The following is a 26,273-nucleotide window of genomic DNA, read 5'->3' as shown; positions in this document are numbered from 1 at the left end:
TCTTACATAGCATCGATGACAAGATCCATGTTATAACCGCTTACAGGAGAAAATAGACTAGATTTATATCAAAGGATTGGCTCATGGTAAAAGCAAAGGAAAAACTGGGATAAGGGCAGAGAATAGAAATTTAGTTGGAAAGTAGTTTCTCTCTTTCCTAAGAGAAAAAAAGACCACCATATTGGAATAAATGTGGTTGTACTTATGCTGAAATTTAATGATAGCCAGAGTTACGGAGTGCTGTGGTCTGTGTGTGACTTAAAGCCCAGAGTTCCTCTGAACTTAGCTAAAACTTCAGATGTGTTGTCTTCATGGCCAACATAATACAACAGGTGGCCAAGCCCAGGACCTAAAGAGGAGGAAGAGAGCATCTAATTTTAAACTAGAAATTTAAGTTTGTAGCCCCAAATAAGCTAGAGCAGATAAAGAGAACTTTCCAAGAAAAGTTATTCATGGCTCTGCAATCATTGAAGCAAACATTAATCTTTCACTGAGTTGATGAGTTATTATTTACACCTAAGTAACAATATCTGAGGAGGGATTACTAACTCAAACTTTGAACACTAAGGAAACAAACTTCTGATCATGTCACCTGTACTATAACAACAAATCTATGTATTGAGAAGGTATACGAAGTAGCTTTGATTGTTGTTTCAAAACTTAGTATTAGTAAATAAGGTGAGACTTCATGGACAGAAGTAAATATTTCCTTAGAGTTTCCTTACACTACTTGCTAATAGTGTTTATTCTAGACCAGGGTTTCTCAGTCTTAGATATATAGTAGAAATAACTGGGACGCTTCCAACTAATTTCTTAGTTCTATATCCTGGCATTCATGTTTAATTGTTCTTGGGTATAAAAATTTTTAAAAGCTTCCCAGGTGACTTCATGCAGCCAAGATTGAGGACTCTCCTAGATTCTTTAATTAGGAATAAATATGGACTAAGACACATGGCGTTGGTTGAAAACCTAATTTGCCAGATGTCTTTATTAGTAGTAGTAGTTTCTAATTACCTCACTTACCAAAAAAAGGGGAGCCCTACCTCATATTAAAATTGTAAAGTGCTTAGTTCCTTGATGCAGATGAACAGCTGAGTGTATGCCCACAAGTTATAGCTTTATTCTTTCCCTGACTGTCTTAGCACTTGGGAAAACTTTGTTCTATGTAGCAAAGGGCTGCTGCTGTCTTTCTAAAACCTTTGTGTTTTTACTGAATTTGCCTCTATTTAGTCATTGTAATTTATACTTAAAGTCATCTAGTGCCCAGTGTCATTCAGATCGAAACCTAAAGATGTGCCAACTGCAACCTTCACACATGGGTTGAGCTACTGAAAGAGCAAAGCTTGTTTGAAGACTTTGGCTCAGCTGATGTTTCTGTAGCCTTCAGATCCAGGGAATAATGTACAGTTGATGACCTCCCTGGTGGCACAGTGGGTTTAGTGCAGTGCTGAAGTTGTCTGCAGCCTCTGCAGCAGGGATTCGGTTCCTGGCCAGCCAGGGAGCTACCCACATGGTGCTGCAGACCTCTCCTGTCTCACCCGCTGCTCCTCTCAGCATTATCTTTGGTCCGTCTGCCTGTTCTGTTCCCCACTCTGTCTCTGGTGAATCCTCTCACCCTCCCACATCTCTGGCTTGTACCCCAGTTCTTGTATAAATAAATAAATCTTAAAAAAAATAATGTACAGTTGAAACTTAGATGGGGCTTGGACATTTAGAATGTTAATGCTAGATAACCATGAAGGATCAAAATCTTTCTCAGCAGAGTATGAATGTACCAGAAGGGTATCTTTTGAGACTTGGTGACATAAAGGTAGAAGTGACATCTTCTGCTCAACCATCCACCAGGCAAGGAGATGTTTAAAGAGCACTGGTTAGAAAATTACTTAACAGTTGAGAAATGACAAGGGAGCTTCATGTAGCTTACCCACTGAAGTCAGTAAGGACATGTGTTCAGGAGTAGATTTTGAGTCTTGGCTACCCAATAATCCATGAAAAGTCTTAGAGCAGGGCCTCCCAAGTGGCTCAGGAGTTGAAAGCAAAGTGCTATCAAGCTATCAGCAGCCACTGCAGCATGAGTTCAATCCCCATCAGGGAGCTGACCCACATGCCACAGCAGACCTCTCCTGTTTTACCCACTGCTCCTCTCAGCAGTGTATTTCAGTAGATCTGCCTGTTCTGCTCCCCACTCTGTCTCTGGTGAATCCTTTCACACCCCATACCTTTGGCCTGCACCCCAGTTCTTGTATGCATAAAAATAGATGAATCTTTTTTAAAAAAAATCTTAGAGTATATTAATCATAAAAAAAAAAGTCTTGGGCTTCCCCGGTGGCGCAGCGGTTGAGCGCGGGGTTGCGAAGCTGCCCGCAGCCTCTGCAGCGCCGGTTCGATCCCCGGCTGCTCCCTGGCCACCGGAGGATGGTCCCACATGGCGCGCAGACCTCTCCTGCCGCCCGCTGCTCCCCTCAGCAGTGTACTTCGGTCCTTCTGCCTGTTCTGCATCCTGCTCTGACTCTGGTGAATTCTCTCACCCTCCCGCGCTGCGCTTCTGACTGTACCCAGTGTTTGTATGAATAAATAAATAAATCTTTAAAAAAAAAAAAAAAGTCTTAGAGCAATGTGATTCCCACTATGAATACCAGCTTGAATGGAAACATGTCTGTGTTGGAAGCTAGTAGAAATCTCCTCAGCACTCCAAGAATCTTTATTGAGCTATCACTCAGATAGCAACTGGGAATGAGGAATATATAGGTTCCTCATGCTTCCACCTATAGGAGCCTCTAGCTACCAGTCCTCGATCTCCTGATGAACTTCAGCCTCTGCTGAGGATCAGATTAGAACTAAATGGAATGCAAGTGGTTGGTTGGCTTTGCTGCTCACACGGAGCCTCCTGAATGAGACATTACTGGTTAACTGGATTAAATTAAGGGGTGGGGTCATGGCAGGGCATTCCTGCTAGGAGACACCTCATCTGGGATAAGAGCATTTTGTTGGATTACAGTTAGATTAGTTCTCAGGATGCCATAATAGTTAGCAGACACTGCATTGCAGTGCAGAGTTGTGGCTTACATCAGTGAGCCAGGAATCATATAGAAGCAATCAGACCTCTGTCACCTTAGCACATGTCTTAAGAGGAGAGCTAGCACGTTGGAGCAATACTTTTTGTAGCATTTTCCATCACTTCTTCAGCTGAAGAAACTTATCATATAGCCAACTGGTATCTTGAAACTAAAACAGCCATGTGAAATTTACATTCCAGACTGGTTTCTGCAGAGACTCATGGAAAATAACTGTGGCACAGATCAAAGGTTAAGGGTATAAATTAAGACAAATCTCAGTTTAAACCCTAACACTGTCAGTTATTAGCTATCTGGCTTCAAGTTACTCAAACACTCTAAGACTTATGCTTTTTGCCACATTGCCTCCTTACAGTAACTTTTTGCTTTTTGCTGCATTGCCTCCTTATATTAATTTCTTAGTCAAATTATGTCATCTTGGCAAATAACCAATGAATAGTCTTACCTATGTTGTATTGCCACTTTCACGGAGTCCAACTTCAAAGACAAACTGCATTGTTTTCTGAGTATAAAGAATGTCCTGGTAGCCAGCCAAGCTGAACCTGAGTGGATCGGGTTCACAGCTGCCCCTTCCTAAACAACTCTCTCTGGACAGCTAACACCATTTCTTCTTCCTGACAACACTTCAATGGTAACCAGGATGGGGAAGCCCTAGGAAGAGGAGTCTCCTGAAGATTCCAAGAAAGAGAAGGGATAGAAGAAGACTCATAAGTGGTCTTTCTATTGCTGATCAGGGGCTTAGTGGGAGCAGGAAAATTTTTCCTGAGATAGGAAAATCTGGAAAAACCATGGACCCCAAAGGCCCCACTGTCAACCAGACTAATAGAAGCCTCATCACGGGTACTGACCTACCCACCTTCTCACTACAACTGGCTTCCTAGCAGCCTGGAGGCTGTGGCCTTAAAATATGTCCTCAAATGACTTGGCAGCTATTGCCAGCCCTGAACTCAGGTTGGAAGTAAAGCAAACAAGAATGACAGTCTACCCTGGAACTCAGCCAAAGTGCCTCAAGGAGGAAGGAGTCAAACGTTGAAAGATTTTCAGCTTTCCTTAAGAAGGCACGTGTTGTATTCCTTTTGGGAAGGTTGATGAGGCCGTGAAAGGGGTTATAACTTAGAAAGATTCAGGGTATACTTTCCCTGTAATCAACAACCACCTTAAGTTGGTGAATAATTTGATTAAATGGAGTTTTAAATCACACACATGAGAGTTTAATTAGGAACTATTCTTGTCCTACTGAAGCTAACAGGCAGCTGTGCTGATTTTATTCCCTGCCAGGATTTTCACAAACTCACCAGGGAGAAGGATTTGAAACAGTATTGAGCAATGTGTAAAGGGAAACAGTTACCATTGTAATTGGTCACTAGGTGTTTGCTACAGGGCCTTGAGGGTTGAGGAGGTAGAGAAGTTCTGCAGAAGAAAGTCTGGGACTTGGAGGGTGTCAAAAGTTACCCCAAACAAGCAGAGATAGAGAACACCCCTTCCAGGTTTTGCTTGCTTAGTTTTGATACCATATTTATTCATTCCCGTCAGTATCTTTTCCATCCTTCCCAATGTCTTCACCAAACCCTGAGCTTCTAGACTGATAATTCTCAACAAGTACTGTTCAAAGGTGTGTGCTTTAGCTGTGAGATCACACTTTGAGTTCTGTTCTCCTGGCTCTTCAAGGAATAGTTTGAAAGCAGTCCATCCAGCTCCAGCCCCCTCCCCTAAAAGGCCCATTTTCTTATAAGAAGTATGTATTCTGCCATAAGCATCATGCCAAATGTAAATCCAGTTGGTTTTGTGTTGAGTATGTGTGTGTGTGTGTGTGTGTGTGTGTGTGTGAGAGAGAGAGAGAGAGAGAGAGAGAGAGAGAGAGAGAGAGAGAGAAGTTTTGATTTGAATATGTTTTTAAAACTGAGATCTCCTTAAAAGGGAAATATATATAATGATTAATATCGTAATTATTGAAACACATGAAAACAACTACAGTAAAACGTGACATCATGGGCAGAGCCAGGGGTGCCCTGGCATGGAACACTTCCCCCCCCACTCTTCGTATATATGAGGAGCAGTTTTCCCTAACCCCACCCTTGGCCCTGTTCCTCACTCCTGGGAAGGTACATGAAACCTGACATTCAGATTTCCAAACCTAAGGAGAAACTTGGAAAATCTTAGCATATTCCGTCCCTCCTACCTCCCACTTAGGAGAATGTGTCCTGAGTTATTTCACTGCTTCTACTTGGTGGAAGCCTTTCTGGGTATGAGCAGGTAATTCTGTTTAATTCTAGAGTCTGTTGCTAGTAAGCCCTTTGGTAAGGTCGTGACACTGTCCACTAGCAAAGGGGGCATTTCAGCAGGTCCTGGTGTGTGCATTTATGTGTCACTTATTCAGAGAACTGTCCAGAGAAGAAGCGGACCTCCACCTCCTTCCTCATCCCCCTGCTGTGCCCCTCCTCACCCCGTGTCTAGTTCCTGTATCTCTAAGGGGTTCCCTTTTCACTTTCGGAGCACTGGTGTCATGGTCAGTTTTATGTGTCAACTTGATTGAAACCTAGGACATCCACATACGTCTTCAAACATCAGTCTGGATGTTTTATGGAGGATGTTCCTGGATGAGATTAATATTCATACTGATTGGTGGAGTAAAGCAAATTACCCTCCCTAATGTGGCTTGGTGTTACCCAATCAGTTCAAGACGTCAAAGGTACAAAAAGACCGATACTTCCCCATAAAGAAAGACGCTTCCCTACCTGACTGCTTTTAGGCTGGGACATCAGCTTTTTCCTGGCTTTAGACATGATCTAAAACATCAACTCTCCCTGGATCCCAAGTCTTCCAGCTTTCAGACAAGAATGACACCATGAGCTCTCCTGGGTCTCCAGCTTGCCAACTCACCCTGCAGATCTGGGGACTTGCCAACTTCTGTAACCACAAGCACCAGTTCCTTGTAAACACATACTTCTTTTAGGAGATATATGTATATATATAAATAATACAGCTTTATAATATATGTAAATGTATATGATAGATGATAGATTGATCTATCAACCAATTGATAGATAGATAGACAGATAGATAGACAGATAGACAGACAGACAGATAGATAGATAGATAGATAGATAGATAGATAGATAGATAGATAGATAGATAGATAGATATAGAGAGATCTTCAGATACACACATGTGTACATCCTATTGGTTCTCTCTCTGAAGAACCCTAACATGGTTAAATGTTATTGTAACACTGCCTGTATATTTTTTGGGTGGGCTTCTCTGTGAAACTCCCTTCTCTCATTCTGGAAGCTCTATGTTAATACAAGGAAGCCTGAACTCTTTCACCGGCATATGTCCAGCAAGCATTGCTGGCAACACTCTCAGACCCCAGAGTGCATAAGGCAGCCCAGCACCCTCCATATTGAGATCCTGCCCCAGATTCTTCCACTTCCACTGATGGGTTTCATCATGGCCATAATGGTTTTTAATTTGAACTACCCCAACAGGAATCTGGTTTTGCAAGCTAGTGTTATTAAAATGTGCTCTATTCTGGACGTTCTGAATTTGGTGTTTACTGAGTGGCACCAGACTTGTAAGGTTTTACTAAATGCTGTTAGATTGGTGATGCTGGAATTTTAGTAAATGCAGTCATTAAGTTAGGGAATTGCAAAAGAGCTCCTGATTATAAGGATAATTTATATCTTCACTTAGCAGTTGTACACTGCTTCAGTGAGCTCATAAACATGTTTCAAACCACAACTGGTCATTAGATAACCCAACATGGTTACTTCAGTTAAGTAACATAATAACGTCTAAGTTTGGACCTCAATTGACCGTGTTCATTTGCTTTTGCAACTTCAACAACACTGACAAAGGGTCAGAGATGATAAAGACACAGAATGAAGACCGAGTGGTGAGATGTATGTAGGCTGAAGGAAAGGCAATGAACTGGGTAGTGCATTTCACTAACAGGAAAAACAGGCCCCCCCCCCGAAAGTGGTTTTGGAGAAGTCTAGCAACCCTGATATGAATCTGAGTTTCTTTAGTCAATATCAACCTTTACAACCAAAAAAATGCCTGACATTGAGTGAGGCTCACTTTCACTGTCAAGAGATGGGCTGACAGGGCCTCCCCAGTGGTGCAGAGGTTGAGCGCTGGGCTGCGAAGCTGCTTGCAGCCTCTGCAGCGCCGGTTCAATCCCCGGCCACCGGCAAGGGTCCCACATGGCGCATAGACCTCTCCTGCCGCACCCGCTGCCCCCCTCAGCAGAGTGTTTCATCAGTCTGCCTGTTCTGATCCCCGCTCTGGTGAATTCTCTCACCCTCCCACACTTCTGACTGTACCCAGTGCTTGTATAAATAAATAAATAAATATAAATCTTAAAAAAAAAAAAGAGATGGGCTGACAGCCCCCCCACCTCATGGACCATGTAGTAGATTCAGGAGTTTCTGCCTGGCACAGGCAGGCAGCTAATAAATGTCTGGTGTTATCTGTTCCTTTGTTGGTTTCCAATTGCACTGGACTTTTTGGAGACATATTCCCTGAGGAATATAGATAAACTCCAGAAGGTCTGCATGAGAGAAGGTATGAGGGTACATACCCCCTACCCATTCACATGGGAGGGAGACCCTGACTCTGAGCTCAGCTGCTCCAGGGTGTGTTTCCAAGCTTGGCCCCGGGCCCCCTGGCTTGGTAACTCCTGTGCACTCTTTTGAAGTTAAATTCTTGGGCCCCACCTAAGATCTACCACATCAACATTGGTACTGGGGCCCAATACCAATTTAACAAGTCTCTTGGGTTATTGCTTCATACAGAAAGGCCTGAGACCATTACAACAGAAACAGTCCCATTACTCCACAGTATTGTCCTCACCTAAGAGCACTTGAGCTCTCTTGGCAAAGTTACAAAAACCCTCCTCCAATACACACCTCTTCCAGCAAATGTGTCCTAATTTTGTAGATTTTCATTTTCCATCCCTGCAGTTTCTTAGTAGGAAGTCTGTGTATAGACAAATATGGCTCTGTGAGACCTCTAAAATATAATCAATTTTGCATGCTTGAGAATATGCACATTTTTCTGGAAAGTGGGCCCATAGATTTCAAGATTCCCACAGTGTTTTCCTACCCAGACTATTCTTGTAATTGCAAACCTAGATGATGATATCCTCCCAGAAAGACCGGTTTGTTCTCAACCTCTCTTTCGGGTGCCCAAAGCATAACAAAGCACAAGGCTTTGTTAAACTTTTGCTAAATGGCCTGATTTGTCTGCATGTCAGTTCTTTATAATTAAGCACACTTTGACTAATGTGAATTAAGTGTGCCTACATTTTAAACTCCCCATGCTATTTGCCTTATACAAACAGAACAAAAGAACAGGAACTTCTGTGCTGCTTTTTCAGTGTTAGTTACCTCTGAGGAGCATAGGTGTCTTTGCTTTTCTGAGGAATAAATTAACTCAAACATCTTCTCTGATGAGAGTCACAGATTCATCTGATACCAGGTGCAGAAAGAAATCTTTGAAACTCTAGACAGATTAAGGATAAAGGAAGACCCCAGGGCACAAAGCAGATGTTGTAAGTAATCATAGAGACAGGAATTTTAATCAGGTCTTTTAGTTTTCAGAGACAATTCTGTTTTCTGGATCAATAGGGAGCTGTTGTGATCTTGAATTGCCCAGGTGAGGCAAGATGCTGCCCTACTCCCCTCAATCTTGGGAAGTAGGGGTCTAGCATTTACACCCTTTCTAAAATTTACGTGTGTTGTGGTAACATACACCTGAGGAGGTGTGGACTATTCTCCTAAATCATATACAGTGTTATAAGCCAATGTAACCTCAATAATATAAAGTTCAAAGTCATCTAGAAAAATCTGTGCCCTGAATCCTGCTCAACAGAAACAATGGGGTAAAATTTGTTGTTTGCTGTAGGTCATTATTTTGGGTATTCAGTTATAGACCAGTCCATAACCAAAATAAATGTAAATAGAGCATAATTGACTATCATGAAGAAGACTTCTGTTTCTCCAGATAGTGATAACCATTTCAAACTCATTCTACAATTTTTTTTACATAAAAACCATCAAAGAAGGGGGCCTCCCTGGTGGCACAAGGGGTTAAGGTGCAGCACTGTGAAGCTATCCGCAGCCACTGCCACACGTGTTCATTTCCCGGCTGGCCAGGGAGCAACCCACATGGCACAGCAGACCTCTCCTGTCTCGCCCGCTGCTCCCCTCAGCAGTGTATTTCATCATTCTGCCTGTTCTGCTCCCTGTTCTGTCTCTGGTGAATCCTCTCACCCCAACGTCTCTAGCCTGCCCCCCAGCTGTTGTATGCATAAATAAATCTTTGAAAAAAAACATCAAGAGGATTTAAAATTGAAAAGGTTAGATGGGCAGACAAAATCAGTTAGGTATCTTTTCAAACATCACTTGCATACTACCCTGTCTTTGAGGAAGCAAAATGATGACAGTTTAATAGTTATTAAGGTGTTTTTTTTAAGATTTATTTATATAAGAACCGGGGTACAGGCCAGATGTGCAAGAGGGTGAGAGGAGTCAGCAGAGACAGAGCGGGGAGCAGGACAGGCAGATTGACTGAAATACACTGCTGAGGGGAGCAGCGGGCGAGACAGGAGAGGTGTGCTGCGCCATGTGGGTTTCTCCCCAGCCGGCCTGGATCGAATGCGTGCTGCAAAAGGCTGTGGACAGCTTCACAGTACAGCACTCAACCACCAGCACTCAACCACCACTAGGGAGGCCCAGTTAGTAAGGTTTTATAGGTAACTGACTCTATATGAAGAGCTTTATATAGATCATTGCAATGAATCCTCACACTCACCCAAGAGTTACTATTAGGGACATAGGGAAAATTGAGAAAATTGAGGTAAAGAGAGGTTAAATATCGTTCCTAGTCTCCTTGGTTGGAATGTAAATGCAGATTCTATTGAAATTGAAACTCATATTTTGAATTACAGAATTCTGAAGAGACCTAACAAGGGCTGGCATCAAGTGAATAATGAATCAGGACTTTCTTTGCCAAGTTCACTCACTGCTATTAAGGATAAACATTTTCCAAAGTGCAGAAAAGTCTAATGAACTCTATTAAACTAACTGCGATTGTCTCACCGTGCCACACAGTAGCATATTTTATTAATGGGTAATGGTTTTGTACACTCTAGTTACAGTCACACAACCATGAGATTTGATAATTTCATGGACATCTATGATGTGAGACATATACAATGTGAGACATATATGATGGCATTTAAATTTTTCTTCACATTTTTCCTTCTCTTGCTCAGAAGAGCAATTTGGATGAGAATCATGGAATCGTAAAATCATAATCAAAAGAGGGAAAGGTGTTTGCATGCAGTACAATTTCACATTACAGATGAGAAAACAGAGACCTTTATTTGCTTTTAGCACATAATGAGTTAATGGAAGTGAGAATCAGAACCAGATCTCCTGAATCATAGTTCAATTCATAGCCTAATGATCTGCATGACCACATAAACTATGTAGTGCTGCAAAAGTCTCTGTTTCATCTTTTTTTCCCATCAAAAAGTAGTAAAGGCCATCCACAGCGCCTTCCCAGGCCAACTTTTCCAATCACTGCTCACTTCATCAAGCCAATAAGTAGACCCCCTTGTTCCAATCTGTTAATGCCAATCTTATGTAGAGTGACATAATCACAACAGTTGCCTCTCATCATGTTTGCACATAATATACCCCAATCAAAACTGTGCCATCCCATAACCTTTTCCATATTACATTGGTTAAAAGCAAGTAACAGCTCTTGTCCTCACTGTGGAGATGGGGGCCATCACACAAAGGCCTGGATACCAGGAGGCAGAGATCATGGGCAACCCAGGGTCCACCTGCCACACTGAGCCCAAACAATTTCACCACTGCACTGGTTATAATGTCAACAGGACCATTATTTTTAAATGTCAAAATCTGGAAATGACCCAAATACCCATAAACAGTAGAATGGATAAATAAATGATGTATCTTCTAATAATGGAAACCTTACCACAATGGAAATATGAGCTGTTGCTTCACTCAAAAAGATGACCAAATCTTTCCCACAAAATACTGAGCCAAAGACACCAGACATAAAAGTATGTGTGGTATAAGTTCATTTATACAATTCAAAAAGAAGGGAAAATGGTCATAAGAATAAAATCAGAGGACCTCCCTGGTGGTGAAGGAAGTTGAGGTGCAGCCTATGAGGCTGCCACTGCAACACAAGTTGCAGCCACTGCAACACAAGTTCAATCCCTGGCCAGGGAAATACCCACATGGCGCGGCAGACCTCTCCTGGCTCACCCTCTACTCCTCTCAGCAATGTATTTCAGTCGATCTGCCTGTTCTGTTGCCCACTCTGTCTCTGATGAATGCTCTCACCCTTTACACCTTTGGCCTACACCCCAGTTCTTGTATGCATAAATAAATAAATCTTTAAAAAAATAAAATCAGAAGTTACTTTTGGGGGAAAATGACTGGCAAGGTACTTCTGAAGTCAGAGAAATGTTTCTATCTTGGTCCAAGTGTTGGTTTCATGGATGTGTTCACGTTGTAAAATTTCATCAAGCTGAACACTTTGACCTGTTCATTTTGCTGTGTGTATTCTTTGATTCAAAAGATAACTTATCCCAAAATTTTTTTGAATTATCTTAATTTCCTACACCAAAAAATGAATTATTCCTGATTCTTTGTCTCTTTGGTTGTGTAAGACTTTCCCTTGTGAGAATTTTTTTTTTTTTGAGACTAAATAATGAACTTTGTGAATGGCCAACATGTGGGCTGAGAAAAACAAAGACAAGAATCTTCTCTTGTATGTGGCACTGGCTTCCTTGTTTCAGGCATCATATTTTCTCTTATTTCATAACCATCATTCTTATGTTTTGAGACTCCATGACCAATAGTTAGCTAAGGTCTACAAGTGCTTATTCAACAAAGTTATCGTTCAACCCACAGTTTTCAGCACTGTGGGTAAGTGTCTATCATCTTCAAAGAATCCCTCCTAATTTCATCAAAGAATAACAACAAAAACTGCTGGCACATAGATGGATAGAGAAAAGAACCACTAATGCTATAAATGGGAACATGAATTAACACTATAAATGATCAAGGAAAGACACAATTTATGTAATGAATACAGGATGGTCTACTTAAAGGAAGTGTTATGCAAACTGGTATTCAAGATGAGTAGGAGATCCAACAAAGCAAATAACCCCACGGCAGCTAACATTTAAATGTCTACCATTTGCTGGGCACTGTTTCCAGGGCTTTATGTATATTAACCTATTTAATTTTTGAATCATCCTAAAAGGTTGGAACTATATTATCAAACACTATAAATGAAGAAATAAACAAGGAGGTAAAAGAAAGTTACGTAAGGCGATATGTCAAAAGTGAAAGTGTAAAAGTTTGGAGGGTTTTTTGTTTGTTTTTTTAATTTTTTTTTTTTGCATAGAAGAACTGGGGTGTAGGCCAGAGGAGCAGGTATGAGAGGATTCACCAGAGACAGAGTGGGGAGCAGAACAGGCAGATCTACTGAAATACACTGTTGAGGGGAGCAGCTGGTGAGTCAGGAGAGGTCTGCTGCACCATGTGAGTAGCTCTCTGGCCAGGAATCAAACTTGTGCTGCAGAGGTTGCAGATAGCTTCATAGTGCTGCAACTTAACCCCTTGCGCCACCAGAGAGGCCCCAGTGTGTATATTTTTTAAAAGACTCCCTGACTAATGCTGATACATCCCCAGATTAAGAATAACTAGGACAGAAAATGAAATCTGATCTAGTTAATTGCTCCTCCATAAATAGACACATGTCCAACTTGCACACCGAGTAGTCTTATTTCAGAAAACTGATAACGTGTGTACCTGAGACTCTTTCCATCAAAGCCTGTCCCTCCAGATGTTCTCTCTTGTCTGCTAGGTGCCAAGGGATGACCCTACCCTCGAACTCATATCCCACACAACCTCTTAATGCTTGTATTCCATCCAGGAAAAAAAAAAAAAAACACAACAGGAAAAGTGGCACATCTACTAAATGTTTATTTCTGAAATATATCAGATAATGGTTTCAGAGTGAATGATTCAGTCCCTAATAATAACACTGTATTAGCTAGTGAATCCAATTTAATCTCAATTCGTGGGAATATCCAAACAGTTTTACACTTGTCAGCAGTGAAATTTAAAAAATAAACAAACCAACAAGAGACAAGAGACAAGCAGCCAGAGGCCTCATTTCAGACCTGTCTCGTTCCATCACTAGATTAATCTTTCAGTGCATCTTAAGCCCACTGGAGTCTCTTTTTTCTAGGCTTACCCCATCCGTTGCTCGTGACACATGCAGATGTAACTACTCATCTCACATTCCCATGTTGGTGAAAAGTTTAGAAAACCTATTAGCTCTGGTGCAGACTCTTCTCCCACAGGTGTTGGCATGAAGTCTAAACTCTTTAACATGGTAATAGGGTGATCATGTAATTGAACATCCAATTCAAATGAAAATGGGGTACCAATAATAATTGTAGTGGAAGAGCCCCAGTCTGAAGAAAAAAAAAAGAAAGAAATCCAGGCAAGTTTTACACCAAAGATATAAACACTTTCACACGTAAATCTGTTGACCAAAAAAAAGTTCACATTAATTCATTAATTAAGGACTAAGAGACACTTAGCAATAAACTCATGAGAGTGGAAGGAACCAAATATATTTTATGCTTAGTAAATTTTATTCCTGTGCTTGGCAGTTTCAAAGAGTCTAAAATATAATCACAGAAGACTGAGCCTGTTGGGGGAAAGTTAAAGTGGCCCCTGACAGAGCCCACCTCAGCCACAAATCTTCCAGGTCCCCCCACTATTACTCACATCTTGAGTCTCAGTTCTCCAAATACAAAATCAAAGCATTAGTCTGTGGATTCCCCAGCCCCCTTGTTCTCAGGATATTGTCTAGGCACCCAGAATTCATGCTGGTCAAGCTAAAATATAGAGTCAGGCAGGGAGCCTCTCACCAGGACAAAAGTCTTGGTATGAGGAACATACTGGAAAAACAGTATCTGCTGAAAACAGTAGACAGACATTATGACCAGATTAGCACAACCAGCTAGATATTCTTGACAGAAAGTTAAGTGTAAACAGGGACTAGAGATAGGATGTTTTGATCAGCAGCAACAATGGAGCTCTCCATGCAACAGCCCCTATTCATTCTCCCCTCACTTGTGCCAGACATTTATGCATCCCCAGTCCACATGCAACCATTATGCATCCCCAGTCCACATGCAACCATTATGCATCTCCAGTCCACATCCCCACCATGCACATCCCTCCACACATTCCTCCATATACTTGCCCACCTTCCCTGAACCTGATCCCCATTACATGTGAGACTGCCCTGGGAATAGGCGCTGCACCTTCCTGAGGTACAAACCCCTCTGGGTCTCTCTCTCTCTACTTGGACTTTGATTTACCCAAAGTCTCCGCCCTGTGCTGCTCCCAATGCTGCCACCCCACAAGGCAACATTAGTCCATCTACACCTAAAACCTCATCTCTTGTACCTGCACTGGGTCCTTCCTCAATCTCCAAGCTTTCCTTGCAGGAGCACATCAGACAAAAAGCCCCACCCCTTGTCTACCAACTCACCATTTCCTCCAGGTCAGAAAGAAAACAAACATCCAAGAGAAAACCCTGCTGCAGAATTGCTGGCCTAGGGGGGACAGGGGGAGAGAGCATTGCCCCCCTCTCCTACCCACTAACTGCTGTGTTTGCTTCCTAAGAGACTCACAACTACCCAGAGAAGTAGTTTCAATTGATGGTGCATCTTTCCACTCCTGAAGCTTCCTTCTTATATAGGGAGGTCAAAATAATTTAACCCTTGGGCATCACCCACCTGTGCACTCATTAGGAAGGTCCTCATATGGTTGGTAAGTGTAGGAAGACTAACTGGATACTTCTATTACTCTACTCAAGCTACTGTAAGGGAACCATGAAGTGGCTGGTGTAAGCAAGAGACAGTTATTTCTCTAGATGGGGTCATGTCAGTATGTCTGGCAGAGGGAAATGGGTGGGGGAGAGTAGGGGGGAGGGACGGAGGGAGAGAGAGAGGAGAAACAAATTCTTCTATCTGTTCTCGCTGGGGTCTCCCACTTATAACTTATGTAAACCTAATTACTTCCCAAGAGCCACCTCTCCAAACACTATTACATTTGAGGTCAGGGCTTCAATATATGAATTTGGGGAGACACAATTTGGTCTATAGAATATATTCAGCTCAATATTTTTTCTGATCTTGGGAGCGAAGCTATCAACAACAATTGTTCATCCCTGGGGCAAAGGGAGCAAGATGTCTGATTCTGGAGTTGGGTATTAATTGCTCCATTTGGCTCGTAAACCTGAACCCATGTCTTGCTTCCTAGTCTTCAACTACAACAGCAGTGATATTCTGGGGTGATTTTGTACACTCCTCCTGACCACTCCTCCCTCCAGCACATGTAGGACTGAGAGCATCTTCAGCCATATGCTCCAAGTAAGCAAAGCATTTAGTTTTCTTTCAGGATATTTTATCCTTCCTGTCAGCTCATACACTCGTGTCTCTGTGTGTGCGTGTGTGTGTGTGTGCACACACGCCCATATGTGTGCACATGTTTAGAGAGGAATTGGTAGTGGTTCATCACAACTACACTGCAGTATTCTCCACACACCACAGCTCTCACGGGGAATGCTCCACAGTGTGGCACGAGCCGCCTTTCACACAGCACAGCCTCCACAACACACGCTTCCTCCGAAATCAGAGGCTGTGCGTGACTCACCAATATTCAAGGGTAAGGTCACTGGTAGAAAAAACAAGAAAGTAAGCCACACATCCTTCAAAGAAAGGACCCAGTCACTAAGAGGAATTCAAAAGGGACAAGTATGTCAATAATCAAGTGTTCAGCCAAAAGTATGACAACCTTCCCTCTAACAAATCCTAATGCAACAAGTAAGGAATTAGGAAATATTTTTTATCTCAACTAATGAGATAGAGGGTATAACCCTGGACTGATTAATTCAAGTGGTTCATTTGTATATCAAGAACTCAAGATCTTTTTTCACTCATAACATCCATAGTGTGTCAATTACTCAGGGTCACTTCCACCCCGGCCACTCGGTGACCAGCACTGCTTCAAGCATTATACCCATTGAGACACAAGATTTAGTAAGGAAAAGAAGAACACATTTATTCCTGTACATTCTTATCAAGAATAAGAAATTAAGGGCCTCCCTGGTGGTGCAAGGGGTTAAGTCTCAGCACTATGAAGCAGCCCACAGCCACTGCAGAATGAGTTCGATCCCCAGCCAGGGAGCTACCCACATGGTGCAGCAGACCTCTCCTGTCTCACCTGCTGCTCCCCTCAGCAGTGTATTTCAGTAAATCCACCTGTTCTGCTCCCCGCTCTGTTTCCAGCAAATCCTCTCATCACCCACCCCCACATCTCTGGCCTATGCCCCAGTTCTTCTTTGCATAAATCAGTAAAATAAATCTTAAAAAAAAAAAAGAAAAAGAACAAGAAATCCTTCATCCCAGATGCCTGAGTGGGCTTTCACATTTCAGAAGGCAGACTTTCTCATGGTCTCCTCCCTATACCTATCAGTGAAAAAAGGAAATGAGATTAATATGATTCACTTTAGTAAACCAGGTTTTATTTCTGAGTTACAATGGACAATCAAGACTGAAGGAGTCAGGATGGAGAAAAATCAATAGGGTGGGTAACCAATAGTGTCTATTGCACTTACTGAAACTGACTGGTAACATCAATGAACATTCGAGGTAGAGCACAGGCTCACTTTTCACATCCAGCTAACACCACCCCTCCCCTGATGTGTCCCTGGGGCTTCAAGATAGGTAGGAGACAGTGACTCAAAAATCATTTGGGATATTATCAGCTGCATCAGCACATTGAGAAAGAAAGGCAGTGATCACATTTAATTAAATTATGTAAATCCTTTCCCAAATGGCTGGTGCTCTTGTTTCCTTTCATAAATGGATGAAATGAACAAATAAATTATAGAACTACTCAGATTCTTTTCCTTGGGAACTGTCACATGGTCCTTGACAATGCATGCAGAGGGGCAGATATAGAGCTTTGGCTTTAATAGAATTTCAACAAGACAGTAGCCCAACCAGCCTATACCAAGGTTTGAATTAGATGTGCTTCTGCCGACACAAGAGGAAATCATTTTGCTGTTCTGACAGCTTCTTTGCTGCAGCATTTATGTAGAATATACACAATTATTCAAGAAATGTTGGCAGTGATGTTATTCATATTAATTAGATAAGGACCATCTGAGAATGCTAAAATACATCCTATTTTCAGCTAACAATTAAAGACCGTTGCATAATAATAAGGATCTTGAAACATTTTCTTTAAACATTTCAATTTCCATTAACCATATTAATCAAATTTAAGTTATAATAAAAATAGATGATGTTGCTGCCCACTTTGTAGCTGTGAATGTTAAGAGCCAACTTATAGATTGCCTCAATAGATAATAGGAGACTTTCCAGGTAAACTTGATGGCATGTGGAAGGCATAGTGATGTGGTGTGAAAGTGTAAGATTTCAAGAAAGAAGATTTTTAAGTTATATGTCTGCTACATAACTGTTTCTCGTGCAAGTCAATCAATTATGTTCAAAGCTACTCACCTATGGAATTGGGATAATATGATAGGTTTGTTGTAGGTTTGTTGTATAAACCTCTCAGTCCCATCCATGGCACACAGTAGGTGGTTGGGGATGGTAGGTAGGAATATTTATAATGGACCTGAAATAACTTGCATAAACTTGCTACTATTAGGTTAAGTAATTTAGGTCTAGAAACTCAAGGAGCACTCCCATTATTTTCATAGTCATATAAGTCTAAATTTTGTAAATGGGCAAGAATTCAGAGCACAGTCTAAAAAAGCAAATTTAGAATTTCTTGTGTGATGCATTCCATGTATCGGCTTGGCTAGGTTACAGTGCCTACATATCTAGTCTAACATTGTTCTGGATGTTTCTGCAAGGACATTTTTAGATAAAATTACTATTTAAATCTGTGAACTTTAAATAAAGCAAATTATTCTGCATAATGTAGGTGGGCCATATATAATCAGTTGAAGGCCTGAATAGCAAAAGACTTGACCTCTGGCTGAGCAAGAGGGGAGTCTGCCAGCCAACCCCCTTTAGGCTGGAACTGCAGCATCAGCTATCCTGGATATCCAGCATGACATCCCACTAGGCTGATTTTGAACATACCAGCCTCCAAGTCACCTAAGTTACTTAAAATAAACCTTGTCTATATATACTACTCCTACTGCTTCTGTTTCTGTAGGGAGCCCTGACTAATACACCTCCTCAGGCCAAAAACAATGTGATGTGTTGGGCCAGTGGCATTTCTGATGTTGGCATCAAGACCCCACCTAGTAAGGCTCTGACCAGTAGGTAAAAAGTGAGCTCTGCAAATTCCTTGGGAACCAGAGTCACATCCTACAACTCTCGTAAAGTCCCTATAGAAGGACAACTTAGTCTATGCAATAACAGAGGTTGAAAGCCCTATTCATTAATTTCCCCAAAATCTATGCCTACCTTAATAATATTGACTTTTGTCTCCATTTCATAATTCATTCAGGTTTTCTTATCAAAAGATATTGCCCAGAGACATAGATTCTGCTTTCTTCCTGCACATTATCTTGCTATCTACCTACCTACCTACCTATAATCCATCTATCTTCTGGTTTATTACCAATGCTGCCTTTTAGTTGCTGTGTTTTCTTTTTCCTAAAGAAGGAAGCAACTTGTTGAGAAATGCATTGATAATTTCTAATGGCAAAATTGGGTCCACTTTTTAGCTAATTTGTGGGAATGTATATATCCTTTAAAAATATTAATACTCTTTTGGAAGGAGCCGATGGCAGGTCAGGATAAAATATATGAAGTCAAATTAAATTGCTTCATCGAAAGAAGGAGAAGAAGAAAGTGGCGATTTCTTTTTTCTTAAATCCATGGGGAGAGTCAGAGGACTTAATCTTTATCTAGTTCTGGGAGTTTATCTCTTTGAACTTAATCTATGTTCATAACATCCAAACTCATAGTAAATCTGTATTTCCCAGCCAGACTAGTGGTGATGAACACAGTTTATATTAAGACAAACATATAGAACGCAAACATAACAGTTCAGTTGTAGTTTGAACTGGAAAGCAGACTATGTAAATATAAGACTTGTGTAATAACCAGGTCACTTGTGTAATATCAAGGACCTGTGACCTTGGAATTAATTCTATAGTCCTCTACAGGTTAACCCTCAGTGAAATAGTATACTATTTAGGAAGAGTATATTTGTGCTCCATTTTACTAGTAAGGATGAAAATAGACATTCTTGTGAGACTTTTTAAAAATCCATTTTGAAATATCTGCAAATGAAATGTTCAAGGTGTAGATCACAGGGGAATGATCTCCCAGTCTGAAACTTGTGCAATGTTCAGGCATAAACATTGAAGGTTATCAATGCCATATTAACCTTTAAAGAAGAGTGTGAATACGCCTACCCTCAAGTCTTGAGCAAGAAAGCAACTATGGCTGGCAGAATTCTTAAGATGTTCCTCCAAGAGTTTGTCTCCTGGTTATTCAATCATACTCTGTCTAGGCAGGTCTCAGAAGGGATTTTGCAGATGTGATAGAGCCTATGGACCTTAAGTTAGGGAAAGTATCCTGTATTGTCCAGGTGAGCCCCATTCAATTTCTTGACCCCTTCAGAACAGAGAAAACTTTCTAGCTAGAGTTAAAGGAGAGAGGAGGCAGAAAAGATAAGTCAGAGATATTCAGGGGCAACTCCAGCTGACCTTTCAAGGTTGAGAATAACCCAGAACCACACAATCAAGGGACCCCAGTCCTACGAACATCCATCCAAATAGAATTAAATTCTCCCAACAAATTGAATGAGTTTGGAAACAGATTTCCTCCTAGACGTCTGATAACCCCTGATACAGTGTGGAAGGATATTTTAAAATTTATTTTGGATATTTTAAAATATATTTCACCACTACAAAGAGATCAGAAAGTAAGGGAATTGTTTCACTTTTTTGTTCCTTTTTTTCATTTCTTTCCTTTCCTTTCCCTTCCTTTCACTTTTCTAGAAAAACTAGAAATTGAGCTTCATAGGCTCAGGTATGGTTCTTCACTGTCTATCTCCTAAGGAGAGAAATTTCCCTTCATTGGGAAGAGGAGGTCACTCAGGCTTCTTGTGATGGGATCCTCCTGGAGGGGGAAGCAGGACATGCAAGGAGCAGAGCTGCAAAGGCCTCACAGAAATCCTCAGCCAGGCTCAGCAAAGAGTCTGTGCAAACTACCCAGGGGTAAGCTCAGACTACCAAGACTACCAGCCACCTCAATATACACCACAGTGCAATGATTAAATGTGGCATTTCTTACATCCACAATGTGGAGGGAAAAATCTTATTCCTATAATGTCACAAAAATCCTGTCTCTTGCTTATTTTACTTGCTATCTTAACTTTCATTTTTATATCAATAAATGGAGAGCTACAAAATCATCTTAAGAGCTACATAATATTCTTCTGGATAGATGTTCCATAATTTTTATTAATATCATATTTTTTGGACTTTTCAGTTAACTTCAAAATTTCATTATTATAAACAATTGTTCTGTCAAGCTCCATTATCTTTACCATAATGAACGGGTAAGCCAAGGTGACCTGTGCTTTGCAAAGCCAGGAATTTGAGAGGCATAATTGATGGAGCTCAATTTTGCATCTTACTGAAGAATAGACAGTCTGTACGAAAGATCTGCAATAGCAGATGGTCTCCACAAAGCTTTGTGATAACTTGATTTCTGTTACTTATTTCTTGGTGCATTTTAGTTTGCTTTCCTCAAAGAGAATAATAGCTTGAGAGCGAGACAGCAAATGCATTGATTTTCATAGTCTCAGACTTCCTCCATGTTCAGCAAAAACTAAGCACATAAAATGTATAGAATGATTTTCACAACTATGCTTGTTTTGTAGGTTAAGCACACATTATCCTGAAATAATTGTCTTTTTAATATGAACTAGACTCAACTTTAAAATTATAGTATGACTGGGATTCTCCAAAGACCACAAACCTGTGATAATTCAGGATTCTTTCTAGTATCTAAGATTTGATTTAATGACATGTATTTAGTTGATTGAAGTTTATCAAGGTTGTTGGACTATAAATGCACTTCTTTCTAGGACCAACAAGGATGATTTTCCTAGAGAAGCTGTGTGTTTGAATTTTTTCAAGCCTTCCCTTTCATGATTCAATGAATATATGTGCTGGAACTTGATTAGCCCATATTTTACTATATTTTATTGCTCAAACATTTTCTTTTTATTAATGATCAACTCCCTGGGGTTGAATTTGCTTAAATATACAAAATTATATCTCCAAGAAGAAATGTCAAATATATTTAAGCTTGAAAAAGAGGCTAAAAAATGAGCAAGGAAGTATTTAGAGGAGCGAAATCCAATGCACTGAATCTAGGCAAAGTGTTGTGATATAAAATCAAATGAATGAAATATTTTATCCAATTTTTCCTTAATTAGATGTGGCCCATCCTGTCCTGGCTAGTTTGCTTTCTCATCTAAATCTCACACAGCCTGAAAATTTCAAATAGACAGTCATATGTCCTGTTGCCTGGCTTCTGGCCTCCTTTGTCCTGATGTGGGCAGGCAACCAATGTGAGGTCCTGAGAATGGAGAATTATTATCTCTGAGCATCCAGAAATGATCTGTTAATGTAGAGTCTAGCTTGATCCCATAAAAAATGATCTGCTCAAATGTCTTAAAAATCCATATAACTAGACTTAAAGATAGGAGACAGTTCTATAAGCAAATGGTAATTTAAAGAAGATAAGAACAACTATTATATCATGTAAAACATTTCTAGTTCTAGAAAGGTAGTAAGAGACACAATGAACATTATATGATGATTAAGGATCTAATACAACAAGAAGATATGAAACTTAATAAACACATAGGAAAGAAATGATGAAGCATCAAGATATGTAAAGCAATTATGAATAAAATTAAAGAGCTATCAACAGCACAATAATAGCAGTGAATTTTAACACTCCACTCACTGATATGTACAGATGAACAACAGAGAGAATAAATAAGGAAACAATAGCCAATATGATGAGCTAGATTAGATAGGCTTAATGGACTTAGAACAGTTCAGCCCCAAAAAGCAACATATAAATTTTTCCAAGGACACCTGGACATTCTCAAGAATAGACTGTATGCCAAGACACAAGTCCATTACCAATATACTTAGGAAGATTTATATCACACCAAACATTCTTTCTGATCATAACAATATAAAACTAGACATAAACAGCTAAAAGAGAAAATTGGGGAAAATCTCAAACACATAGAGATTAAACTTTGTGCTACTCAATAACCAGGAAATTTAAGCAGAATTTGGTAAATATCTGGAGATGAATGAGGACACAGTTTTCAGAATTTATGGGATTACCTTTTATAATTGAAACCAAAAAAAAATCAAATACTTGAGAATAAACCTAACAAAAGAGGTGAAGAACCTACACAAAGAAAACTATAAAATATATATATATATATATAACTGTTAAAAGAAATAGAAGACACAAAGAAATGAAAAGACATCCCTTGCTCATGGATTGGAAGAATTAACATTATTAAAATGGCCATCCTACCAAAAGCAATATAGAGATTCAACGCTATTCCAATAAAAATCTCAACAACATTCTTCAAAGAAATAGAACAAATACTGATAAAATTTATATGGAACCACAAAAAAAAACACAAATAGCCAAAGCCCTACTTATGAAAACAAAGGAGAAAGGAGGTATCACACTTCCAAACTCCAAGCTATACTATAAAGCCATAATAATTAAAATAGTTTGGTATTGGAACAAAAACAGACACACAGACCAAGGGAACAGAATGAGAGCCCAGAAATAAAGCCACACTTATATGGACAACTAATCTTTGACAAAGGAGCAAAGAATATGCAATGGAACATGGGCAGTTTGTTCAATAAATGGTACTGGGAAAACTGGACCACAACATGCAAAAAAAAAAAAAAAATGAAATTAGACCACTGCCTCTCACCATGCACAAAAATCAACTCAAAATGTATAAAAGACCTAGACATAAGACCTGAAACCATAAAATATATAGAAGAAAATATAGGTAGAACACTACAAAGCATACATCTCAGTAACATCTTTAAAGACTCATCACCCAAAGCAAAGGAAGTCAAGGCAAAGATAAACACCTGGGATTACACCAAACTGAAAAGCTTCTGTGCAGCAAAAGAGACATTAACCAAAACAGAGAGACTACCCCACTGATTGGGAAAAAAAATTTTGCACTCCATACAACTGATAAGGGACTAATCACAAAGATATACAAAGCACTCACATGATTCAACAAAAACAAAGTAAACAATCCAGTCAAGAAATGGGCAGAAGAAATTAAAAGACATTTCTCCAAAGAGGAAATGCAAATGGCATATGAATAAATGCTCAACGTCCCTTATCATCAGGGAAATGCAAATCAAAACCACATTGAGATACCACCTTACGCCAATAAGATTGGCACATATCAAAAAAACTAGCAACAACAAATGTTGGTGAGAATGTGGTGAAAAAGAAACTCTTCTGCATTGCTGGTGGGAGTGTAAATTGGTCCAACCACTATGGAAAGCCATCTGGAGGTTCCTCAGTCTACTAAAAATGGAGTTACCATATGACCCAGCAATTCCACTCCTAGAGATCTACCCAAAGGACACAAAAACATTTATTCAAAAGAACACTTGCACCCCTATGTTTATTGTAGCACTATTTACAGTAGGTAAAACCTGGAAACAACCCAAATGCCCCAAAACAGATGACTGGCTCAAGAAGATGTGGCCTATATACACAATGGAATAGTATTCAGCAATCAAAAAAGATAAACTCATGCCGTTCACAGCAACATGGATGAAGCTAGAAGGAGTTATGCTCAGTGAAATAAGCCAGAAGGAAAACGAAAAATATCGGATGGTTTCACTTATAGCAGGAATATAGGGGAACCAAATAAGACACCAGTGTAAAAAAAAAATAACAGTACAAAACACAACAAAGCAAAAACAGACAATTATAAACCAGAGACATCCTGCAGGGGAGGAGGCAGGAGAGGGATCAGAGGGAGGGAGGGAGGAGCACAAGGGACTGAGGTGATGGTGCACAGGTGCGTTAGGGAAGGAAACTGTGTGGGGGCTACACTTGAAGGGGAGAAGCAAATATTATTTAAAAATGAACAACGATGCAAAAAAATTAAAAACTAAAAAAAGGATTTATGGGATGAACAAAAAAAATGGTATAAAACAGAAAGTTAATTGCAATACAGGATTCCATTATGAAGCAAGAAAAATCCCAATTAAACCACCTAATATTATACCTAAAGCAACCTGAAAATGAAGAACAAAATCAAAAACATTAGTGGGAAAAAGGAAATAATAAAATTAGAGTGGAAATAAAGACAAGTTCACCAGAAAGATAAAGACACACATTGGACGATTTTATATTATGAGTAATAGAAAGGAACAAAATGGATGAAATGACAAAGCGAAATAAGTATAAACTAGCAAACTCGATAACCGAACTGCGACTTCTGTGTTGGTGGGGAAAGGAAAGACTAGCTAAGGGGAAATAGGGATAGAGAGTGGGGTTCCATCTAATTGGGAGGAGGCAAAAGTGTCCGGGAGTAAAACAACATCTCGGGGGACTGGCCTCGCATGCACAGTGCTGCTGAAAGGTGATTTCAAGACAGCAGGCATGTCACCCAGACTTCAACTCTTTCTTTTAACAGGGCCTCCAGAGCCCATCTTCACACATATTCTTCAATGAACATAGAACCCAGGAAAAATCACAGCAAGAAAAATTCCCCGCTCAACCTGTTACAGGTGCATTTTCTATTCAAACTGAGGGTAGCTTTGAAAGGGAGAAAATGTTGTAAAAAGGAAGCAATTCAAAGTGATGTGTACTGCAGAGCAGAAGAGTCTGACAACTTTGCCTCAGTCCTTTTGCTGGTTAGGAATAGAGAAAGGATCACTTCCTCTCCCCACAACAGTCCCACCCACACACATACACACACTGTATTTACTTTTTTTTTTTTTTTTTTTTTTGTGGGATCCTCGCTGGCGGCCGGGGATCGAACTGGCACTGCAGAGGCTGCAGGCAGCCTCACAGCCCAGCGCTCAACCCACCAGGGGAGGCCCCACTGTATTTGCTTTTTTAGCTTCAAATTTCCTAAAAGCCCCAAAGGGTGAAACTGTCTGTTCTTAAAGAGGTATCCATGAATCTTTCTGTGGCCACTATTAGCTTTGAGTCCTCAAATATTATCTTCTAATTTTTTTCTGTCCCCTAAACAAGTCAAATTCAATAAGCATCAATATAAAGGGATCCTTGAGAGTTATTATGACTATGAAAGATTAAAAAAAAAATCAGTCATGATTTTAACTGACTTTCAGGATTACTGGAGGGAGAGAAAGAAAAAAAATGCTATATGCCTGGAATGCCTTTTGCATTTTATTTTTGACCTCTGGTGTTTTCCCAAGGATGTACTTGAACACCACTGGAGACCTTGCATTTTGTTAGGATTTTCTCTATTCAGCTCTAGGCTGGACAGCACAGCATGGCTGAACGGTACATATTGAATGATTATGAAATAAATAACAAGAAGAATCTATCTGAACTATCTGATTTTCTAGTCTGCCTCAGCATAGAAAAAATATACATACATACAAATGCAAAGTATATAAACAAATACAAAAAAATACATTTACTGTGTATACAGAAAGGAAATACCTATCCATATTATGAGTCAGTAATAGAGAGATAAAACATAACAATTCATCAGGTTTTTACTTTTTTTTCTTTTTGGTCTATATTGGTTTTATTCACAGCCTGCTCTCATCATGGGAAATTATTATTTCCTGCTCAGCATCCTTATTTAAAAACAACAAAATCTGTAAACATATGCAAAAGTAGAGACTAATTAATAAATCTTTATTTCTCCACAGCAATATTCAGTGGTACTCAGCTCAGAGCCTCCATAGTCCCTCCCATATCTCCACTACCCCTAATGGATTATTTTTAAGTAAATTCTAGATAGCATTTTTTAAAATCTGGAAACGTTT

This window comes from Talpa occidentalis, unplaced genomic scaffold (assembly GCF_014898055.3).
Source record: "Talpa occidentalis isolate TD23 unplaced genomic scaffold, MPIMG_talOcc4v2.1, whole genome shotgun sequence".
In the NCBI taxonomy this organism is placed as follows: domain Eukaryota; kingdom Metazoa; phylum Chordata; class Mammalia; order Eulipotyphla; family Talpidae; genus Talpa; species Talpa occidentalis.
Note: the sequence above shows the minus strand (reverse complement) of the source record.